Here is a 10,261-nt window from a genome sequence, read left to right on the forward strand (position 1 = left end):
TTCTTCAACGACAGACAGTTCTGCGCTATGTAGTGTGAGGAGGGAACAAAAAACGGAAATTTGGAACGAAGTGGTGTGCGCTGAATGAAGATGTTTTGGATCGACAAAAGGATACTAATGACCCTTCCAGCCCCAGAGAATTTTGAAAGCAGGGAACAAGACCAGGAGGAATGAGAATCGGCTTTAGTTTGAATTAGGAGCTCGAGTTGTCCAAACCTCATGCGTATTTTTATCACGTGTAGAATAAGCGAGAGGTTTAAAACGTACGCACGTATAAAAGAAAAGGTAGAAAGTGAAAAATGCTTTCAAGTCCAATCTAATATGGAAAAGATTTAATTCTTTCAGAGTTGTATGAACATTTTCTTCAGACCTATATTCATTTTCTCACTATGCATTCATCATGGTAAGGGGAAAAGGATTCCCCAGCTCTGATAGCGGAAGCCCACACCTCTTCAAATTACATCTAAATTAAAATAGACAATCAGAATACCATTCGGTATTTTGATACTGGATAAATACATTTTGCTTCAATCTTGATGCAAAGCTCCAAGCCCTAAAAAAAATCGGTAAATCTCCTCGGTAACTGAATACCAATGTGGTGTTTATTGACCTCGCTACACGTGCGCAGCTAGCTGACAATTGCTGCGGTAGCAGTTATTTCCATGGCTTCATACAATCATTTGGTTGCCCTGAATCTCCGTGTTTGCTGCCGCTATATTCAGTGTATGACCGCCGCCGCGGTGGCTCAGTGGTTATGGTGCTCGGCTGCTGGCCCAAAAGACGCGGGTTCGATCCGGCCGCGGCGGTTGAATTTCTTTGGAGGAGAAATTCTAGAGGCACGTGTACTGTGCGATGTCAGTGCACGTTAAAGAACCCCAGGTGGTCTAAATTTCCGGAGACCTCCACTACGGCGTCTCTCATAACCTTAGTCGCTTTGGGACGTTAAACCTCATAAACCAAACCAAACCAATCAGTGTATGACCATCGAGCTGGTTATATATACATATTCACGAACCTACATTGCGCCCTGAGGGCATTACAGTAGGTTTTTTTTTACATAAAAAGTGACATGCGATCATGAGAAATTTTTTTCACAAACCCCAGGAAATGTGTTGATGGTTGGTGATTCTTTAGCGAAGAGAAGCCTGACGAAATTTCGAGTTTTCACTCAGTATTGAATAGCAAGGACAGATGCTTTCTGACTAAATGCGTAGGTTGGTGCCTTCAGCAAGGCATGAGAAAGTTGGAGCCAAACCGCAAACCAAACCTCCTTGTTTGGGCGTGTTATCAAGTCCAAGTACTCTCACACATTTATCCTACCGCATACACCTTAATATGGGCTAAAATACACCAAAAAGCGAGCTTTTCGCGTCACCTTTTCAGCTGATCCTGGTCGCAGCAGCCAGCATTTCACGCACGGCCTTAAGACGAAAACATTTTGCTATGGCAATGTATGCCATGCACGTGCCACAGTCCTGCGGCATTGAAACCTTTTCAGCATCCTAAAAGCTTCTGAGACCTGTTATTGTAGAAAGGAAAGGAAGATATGGGTCAGGAATTCCTGCATAAAGCAGGTTCTAAAGAACTATAACTATACATGCGCCCTTGCTTAGCAAATATGTCCCGGCATCCCTTTAGTGGGCGTTTTATTTTAACGATGATCACTCGAGAGCAGCATACGCGCACCCTAATCCGACAGTTTAAAACAGGCAGGCCGTAATGAAGTTCCGTATATAGAGTTCCGTATAAAAATCGCCCTCAAATCGGACATATTCCTTAAAGCACTTGCTGTTGGGGAGTTCCAGTATTAGGGGCAACTCCGGGAAATACTCCGCTTCTTAAGTTGAAGACCGCGTTATATTGCTGCTTCCTCTTTTCTTTGAAACAAACTTCTTTCCACAGAATAAACTAAAGCAGTTTTAAAAGAACAAGCCACAAACAGAACCGGAAACTCATTTGCGTTATTTTATATGGGCGTTCATCTTAGGAGTATATGGCAGCTGAATGCAAGCTTAAACAAAAATATGAACGCGAGGATGGTGTATGCATGACCGCTGAACTTGCAGTGGGTTTTATGCTAGCGTTTCAGTAGCGTATGTAGACTGCCGAAGAAGTGCAGGTATTTGCGATGAATGCTAAATAAGTCCACGTGTTCATCATATAACACAGCGGACGCCGAACTAACTTTTATTTGCGTTCTTGTTCTCTTTGTACACCCACGCATCATTTTAGCGAAAATAAAAAAAAAGAAAAATTCGAAGTTGAATACTGGAGCTCCGGAGACGCTTCGAAAGGCCGTTCATAGCTTCGCCAGATACCAAGAAACGTTCAGCTTCAAACAAAAGTTGCTAGCCGCCTCCACGTGCCACGCTCAGGCCTCTTTTTGTTTTTTTGTTTTTTGCGCAGCGTTTGCAGAACACCTGCGGCCCAAAGAATAGATGCTGCGCTGCTGAGAAAATTTCAGAATTCTAAAGCTGAATCAAGTGACTCCCACATATGTAGATGAAAACGAAAAAGCATTTGCATCCCATTCAATTTAGAAATTTCTTCGTGCAGCTGACCACCTTCTGAAGCTTCTTGCATGGCGTGGTTTCTATGTGTGCATATGTTAAGGAGTGGGGGGGGGGGGGGGGGGGGGACTCATTGGCTTAGTGTGGGTAATGGGCGGGTGGATTCCCAAGTGTGGAAATGGGCAGTGGGTGGCTCAAGACATGCGTGCCTTTTCGTTTTTTTTTCTTTTTCAGGAGGGAGAGGTGAGGTAAGTGGGGTAGCCCCTTGTTAGGGGGATGGTAGTTTTATATTTGAATTCCTTTGTGTGGTACCGCCTTGCGATATCTCGTTATTATGGTAAGGCAGTTGTGTGCATTGTCAAAGCAGGAAACCTTGCAGACGATAACAAAACTTCGTGCTGGGCTAGTTGGTGGGACATAGTTGAAACTTGGTTCAGCGCAAAAGACGAACACAAAGAAAGGAAACGACACAAACGACACGTGTGTGTCGTTTCCTTTCTTTGTGTTCGTCTTTTGCGCTCAACCAAGTTTCAACTTGCAGACGACAGAGAAAACTGATGCCTGTACTGCGGAACGGCCGTGCCCCAATATCTGCTGCAGTACTTTAGGTCTGGCATGGACACTGACAGAAGCTCTACCGCCCGTATAAGAGTCTGAAGTAAAATATAAATAAAAACAAATTGGGCCAGATGCGGGTCCCTGATCTATTTCCTGCTCATTTCTTATACAATGAGTGCGCTGTAGACCACGCAAAGCGACTGTAGTGTTTCAAAACAGTACGAGCTTCTTGAAGTGGTTTTCGTTATCTCTAGCCGAGAGTTCATGTTTGGTTGACTAGTCCGAAAACTATTCCTCGTAGTACAAAGGCTGTACTTTCGAGGAGCATTTGCTTTGTCTCTGAAGGGAACCACATATTTTGGAGGCTGCTTAAAGCAGTATGCTGATGCTGCTGGCACTAGGAAGTCCTGGGAACATAAGTCCTTGTCTTCGCATAGGGGGCGCTCAGGCTTGTGCTTGTTCTTTAGAATTTCGCTTTTTCTTAAGGAACCGTTGCCTCTGAAACGTTCGGAGCCTACGCTGGTTTCGTGTACTACGTCGTTTGCGCCGGGTTACGAGCGGCCTACCGTGGAACTTCGAACAAATCTTCGGGCATATAAGGTTCTTTGGGGCGGGATGCTTTTCAACAAATGTACCCCCCTCCCACACCACACACACACGCACACACACACATGCACACAGACAAAAAGGGCTTGTCTTTTTCCACGACTGCATCGCCGAGCAACCTCTACAAGAGAAAGTTCTTCCTTGGGACACATCGAAGGTTAGACCATTCCGGAACGGTCTGCTTCCACAATGCGCGCACGAACGTAATTCACTGTATAAACGGGAAACTGTTCCACCGCTTCACTACAGAGAACAACAAAAAGCTGTGCTTGCACAGTGTCTCCATGTGAGCCGAGGACTACTCTCCTCTGAATGGCCGTCATTTATCTCGTAGGTGGGGCAGTGTGTATAGGCTCTAGTTAATTCACTTTATCGCACAATTGGGCGAAATGTTAAGAACCGGGACCATTGCCTTCAGAACAAAAAAGCTGCCTGCTGCCTAGCAACTGAAGAATTTTCGGAGGACAATAGCGCAAGCCTATTGTAAAGCCTCATACGAAGAAAGAGCAGGGCAGGCTGACACAGCACTTCTTAAGGAAACGGAAATGGCCTCCCTGAAATCTTCGCCGGAGGCCACAATAAGCCGCTAACGTTTAGCCGGTGGAGCGGTATAAACTTTGCAGTTGGTTTTGCTTCCTTCTACGTTATTATGGCGGTCTCGACTTCTTAAATATAAAAGTTTCTGCACTCTTTAAACAACAGGCATCGCTTTCAGGATAGCTTCTATTGACTGAGCTGCTTTTGCAGGGGTAGCTTTATCTCAGCGTCCCACTCGCAGCGCTAGCCACATACCAGTACACACGAAGCAGTGTCTAAAGACACCGCTAATCTGGCCTGCTATACACGATTTTGTCCAACGTTTTTTGCTCTGGCAACACTGTGATTTATCTCCAGGACGCTTAATGCTATGGGGCTTCGAACGAGCAGAAACCCCAGGGAAAAAGAGGACCATCGAAAGTTGAGGTGCCTTATCAAACACAGAGCGGAAGGCCTCGCTTGCCACGCTGCCTTATCAAAAGCACTGCGACACGCCTCGACTGCACTGGCGCAAACCTATTAAAACGCCGCATCATTGATACTGGAAGCGCTTTGGGCTATTATCATCAGCAGCACACTTGTTTGTTTAAAAACGTCAAAACCGTGTGAGCGCAATTGGCGGGACTCTTGGTGTATTTCAAGGTCACTAATGGGTGCATCTGCACTGGTGAAGGTTCAGTTCGGTTTGATTACAGGAGGACAACATGACAAGATCACTATAGTTGACCGAAGTGTGCACAGCTCGAGATTTAACTCTATAATTATATTTTTCAGTAGCTTAGGAAGAATAAGTATGCCATGTCCCCGAAAATAATATCCAAAATTGCAGATACAAACGCGAAATGCTTTATCATATCGGGGATATATCTTATTAGTGTACCTTTTTCTCCTTGTTAACCCCCCCCCCCCCCTCTCTCCCCCTGAAAAAAAAAAAGGGAGGGCGGAAAGTCGAAGAGTTCTCTTTCGCGGCCATTCACAGAGCAACGCTTTGCTATTGATTGGAGAGGTAGAGGCACCAAATACTCAACAGCATGTTTTCTGCTTAGTAATGGTGGGTAGTGAACACCGATAACAGCAGAAGTGACTGCCACCATTCTGCTTCTGTAACCGAGAGAGAGAGAGAGGCTGAACTTTATTAATATGTAGTAATTACGAGGGTGGTTCACCCAGGTCCGGAAACCATTGGCGAATACGGCCCTCCAGGCCTGACCGATCAGCTGGCGCTAAAGGGGGAGCTCTGTGTGAGCCAGCTTCCCCTGCCACTGCTCATGGCTGAGTTCCTGTAAACGGTACCCTTTACGCTGCTCGGGGCATTTCTATACCATGTGGAGGATGTCTGAAATCTCTCCGCAAGCCGGTAATGCCTTTGTTGGGTATTGCGCGGGCCAAATCTTTTTATATCGAGCTGGGTTTGGTAGTGTGCGGGCTTGCATGTTTGGCCATATAGTGGCTTCCTGACGAGATTTCAACCGGATGACGAAAACGCTTCAATTATAGCTTATTTAGCGCCCGCAGGCTAACCACACATAGTGGTCGCTGTTTACTAATCCCTTACTGATCATTCCACAGCAAAAGGAGAAACAAACCTTTGGTGGCTTCATCGCTCTATCGCTAGAAATAAAGGTTAGGCAAAAACGTGCTTCCGCAACCTTTCTCTTCCTGCTTAAATAAGGTGTGCGATAGAACAGCGTCTTGTTTCTGTGAGTTTTCTTTTGAGTTTCAGATTTAGTTTTAACTTAGCGTCTATGAACTACGCTACTAGACTACGTTAGTATCACTCGGGATGAGCTACAAACCCCATAATTTAGTTCTGCTTACCACAAAAATCATTTTTAAAGCAGTGCAGTCGAGCCAAGCTTTGTGGAGCGATAAAACATTTTTCTTGCACGTCCTTTCGGGAAAAGCTGTGACACTTCTGAGATGTTTTATTACAGCCACAAATGTATTGCTAGGTACCTTTTCTACGGCACACACCATTTTAATGACTTCCGCTCTCACGACGCCGTAAGACAAGAGTGTAAAAAAATTTCATAGATCCCATTGTCGCACGCGTAAAGAGAAAACTCTTGTGTTTTGTTGGCGGCTCGAAAAGTACTCGTGCTGTTTCCTTTGAGTCCTCGGAAGAAAGGTAAATCTAAAGAAAGGGCATTAAGGAACCAAGCACGGCAACAGCTGTTTCTCAGTAGAAAGGTCTCGCTGGATTTCCATGGTTTCCTGTTTCTTTTTCCTCAGAAACGCATGCTGAAACCACTGCCTATTCATACTCTTGTTTTTAGTCTTTCCAGTAAGGAAACTACTAAACTGAACATTAAGGACATTAATTTCGTGGTGCACAGGCTAAGAAAAAATAAAAGTGAAAGTTGCTCGTGCCGAACGGCCCATGGCGCTATGCGTCTATATCATTTTAAAATAAATAATAAGACGTGATGGAAATCGAAATTTTCCACACTAGAAATAAAAAGGCAAAGAATGGGGTTAATGGGTTATTGCCCATATATGAAAAGTGGGTCATTCTCCACTTCAAATTCATATGTCACTGCTAGTCTTCCTACCACTCCTGGCACAGTGGTACAGCAGTTAAGCGATGCGCAACTGCCCTGTGATAGCAGGTGCTGCCAAAAGTGGGCCTTGTGAAATCCAGGTTGCTCTTGCTGAACAAGCTCTTGCGACCAATAATTATCTGCCATTGCGCCATCAACTTCCAGACTATTGCGCAGTCTCATTAGTTGTTGGTGATGTGGTGAAGATTATCACGTTATCATATAGTTTTAATTTGATTTGAGCTGCTGAATAAATGATTTCGGTATGTCCTGTGCCATTTGAAGGCTTAAGTTTTCAGATGGTTTATAGCCCGCCGCGGTGGCTCAGTGGTTATGGCGCTCGGCTGCTGGCCCGAAAGACGCGGGTTTGATCCCGGCCACGGTGGCTGAATTTCAATGAAGGCGAAATTCTAGAGGCCCGTGTACTGTGCGATTTCAGTGCACGCTAAAGAACCCCAGGTGGTCGAAATTTCCGGAGCCCTTCACTACGGCGTCCGTCATAGCCGGAGTCGCTTTGGGACGTTAAACCCCCATAAATCAAATCAGATGGCTTAAGGTCCGTAGCTGTGTCTCTGGCCGCCATTTTGGTAAACATCAGAACAGTGAATTTTGTTTTAGTGTGCAGCATATAATGGAAGTTACAAACCTTCCCGTAACGTATTCGTTGTAGTCAGGCTGATCTGTAAACACCAACGTATTTTCAAGTTCCTAGACGACGTGTGTTGGGGGAAACCTCCGCAAATGGTCCCAGAGTTTTCCGACGCGCATTTCACCGACCTCGCTTGTTTTCAGGACATAGCGAGCGCAATAGGAAGGGGATGAGGAGGCAGTAATCGGATTATAGGCGCTGTCCGTCCCTGAATGCTGCGAATGGCGGTTAGTTACGGCCTGCTGTATTCTCATCACTGATGGACACTGGATGAGGATTTATGCACCATCGGTGCAGAAAACTAGGTCAGCAACAAATTCTGCATTGGCGAGAACCTCAATGCAAAGCCTACCATGGCAGTCCGACGGCCCAGATTTAAGCTACAAGACTATAATGTATACCAAAAAGACAAAGAAAATCAGGAACCCGGCATCTGATGAGCTCGGAGGATCAATACTAGTCTAGACGTAAATCGTACCATTTAAGGCCTTAGAAGAGATATAAGCAAGCGCGGCTTCCCGGCCAAACTTAATTTAGGCCTGTGTCCTACATAAAGTACGCTAACCGACGCTCTATGTTTGGGAGCTTGAGCAAAAAATCCTTGCGAGGTCACTATGGTCTGTCCAGCTGATTATAGTATTCGGTTAAAAAAAAAAGCAGAAGACACTTTCATTCGGAGCACATGCCAGTACGGTAAAGAATAGTGTGTCGAAAGTCTATGGTTACAGTTTTAACGAGAAATTAGGCTCTCAGCGATCACAAACACTGATTGTTATTTGACAGAATCTGAGGTGAAAAAAACGAGAATGTATTTACTGAAAAGCCTTTTGGTTTTAAAAAAGCACGCTCCGCTACAGCGCAGTATCTCTGTATGGTAACAAAAGGATGCTTAAATTGGTCTCAGTAGGTCATAACCGTTTCATGGCGCAACTGATGCAAGGGTGCATATGGCTTCAGATCCCATCCTCGTCTTTAATAGATCGTTGTGGATACAAACTGAAGTTGCTTTTTACATTATCACCGTGCACGAGAACAAAGAAGAATACATATACACTACTAGAAATTAGTTTTTAAGCAATCATTGGCAATCAAGATTTCATTGAAGAATGTAGACGTTAAAGCAGACAGAATTAGTTTGCCTATTCACAGAACAGGTCGTTCTTGAACCACAAGTAGCACAGCGTCTCGCTCACAGCAGATCGAGTTTACATTAGGAACACTTAAATAATTCCTACGAATGATGTAGAGGAGGTTCTGAGATAACACGTCCAGGTTTGTACTGAGCAGTCCCTAGCATAACAAGGCATATACTGCTCTTCTCAGCGCCAAAAAAAGCCTTCCGCACCTGTAACACCTACCCCTGCCCTGTATTCGGAAATTCCTGCCCTACTGACACTTAAGGGAGGAAGATATTTCCATCAACGATCTAAAAATTCAGTGTGAAAGACTGGCTGGCCGCAATAGGCAACAGCATGCTCGAAACCAGAGCAGCAATATTTATTTATCAGACCCAAACAATAGTCGGATTACTTTTTAGAAGCTATATGTGAAACTCATCCTAAACATCTTATTAGCCTTGAATTACACGCTATACAAAATCGTTTTATTATTTACTAAACGCATGAAATGAATAAAAGCTTGTAATCAGGAATTACTTCAGTGCTAGCCGCAAAAATAAAACGACTGCACGAACCAGGGCAATTACGAGAAATCGGTATTAATTCGCGCAACCCACATGGTGGTCATGCTACACCCCGTCTTCAACAGGAACCAATTTATGGGCAAATGAGGTAGGGGTGGGCGAGGCTGGGCGTGGTAATATTTCCAGAATGAATTTCGTGAACAAAAAAACTGGCACACAATGCGAATTCGCCCTCCTCCTAAAAAATTTCACTTCGTAATGGAAAAATGGGGCCGTCGTTCTTATTTATAATGCAGTCATATACAACCGTGTCACGTCTTCTTCACTCAGTATTGATGACCGTTGTTTGTTTATGGTGCACGCCAAATTGCAATTAAATGCAAGTTGTTTGTACACGCCATGTTTTTGAAGGAGCGAGTGCTATGGTGTAGGGGAAAAAAGGAGCACGTCGGGTCGAGAAGCGTTTAAGCACCTGCAAGCGAAGAAGTCTCGAAAAGAAATCTCCATGGCAGACAGCGTTGATACCCACAACCTTCAAAGAACATTTTAATGGTAATAGTGATATCAACATATTGTGCCGGCAATTTCAACAGAGGTGAAAACTGCACGAGTATGAACGCGGCAGTGGCTCGTCGAAAGCTACCGGCACAAAACAAACGCTGAACACACGCATATTTGCCATTTTATATTATTTCAAGAGTAACAGCTAGGAACTGAATACAAGAAACGGGCATCTGTCACCATTGCCACAGGTCTCATTGCATATTATGCAGATAGAGAAAACTAATAGAACTATGGGAACCTTAACTAATAACAGGCGCAGAAAAGTGACCGACAGTGGATTTTTCTACGGTGGCATTTTACGAACCTTTCCAATGGATATGCGAAAGGTTGTAGATTTTATGTTTAGTTTATAAAAGTTATATTTTTATTTCTAGCTTATAATCTTTTTCTACTGTTACTAGTTTATAAAAGTCATACAGGACGTTCGCAGAGACTCTAGTTATAATGTATGAAGGTTATAGTTCAAATTTTCTTCTTTATACTAAACGAATTATTTCCTCAACAGATCGATGAAGTTGGATGAATAGCAGCTGCACTGCTCTGATTCCGAGAACGAGTGGAGTCTTTGTTGGCGGCAGGCTTAATGTGGACTGCAGGAGACGGTAAGTGTAAGATGGTTCTAGAATAATAAAGCTGAATGGCGTTAAGAAAATCC

This window comes from Amblyomma mixtum, chromosome 4 (genome assembly GCF_055824585.1).
Source record: "Amblyomma mixtum isolate Tamu chromosome 4, ASM5582458v1, whole genome shotgun sequence".
In the NCBI taxonomy this organism is placed as follows: Eukaryota; Metazoa; Arthropoda; class Arachnida; order Ixodida; family Ixodidae; genus Amblyomma; species Amblyomma mixtum.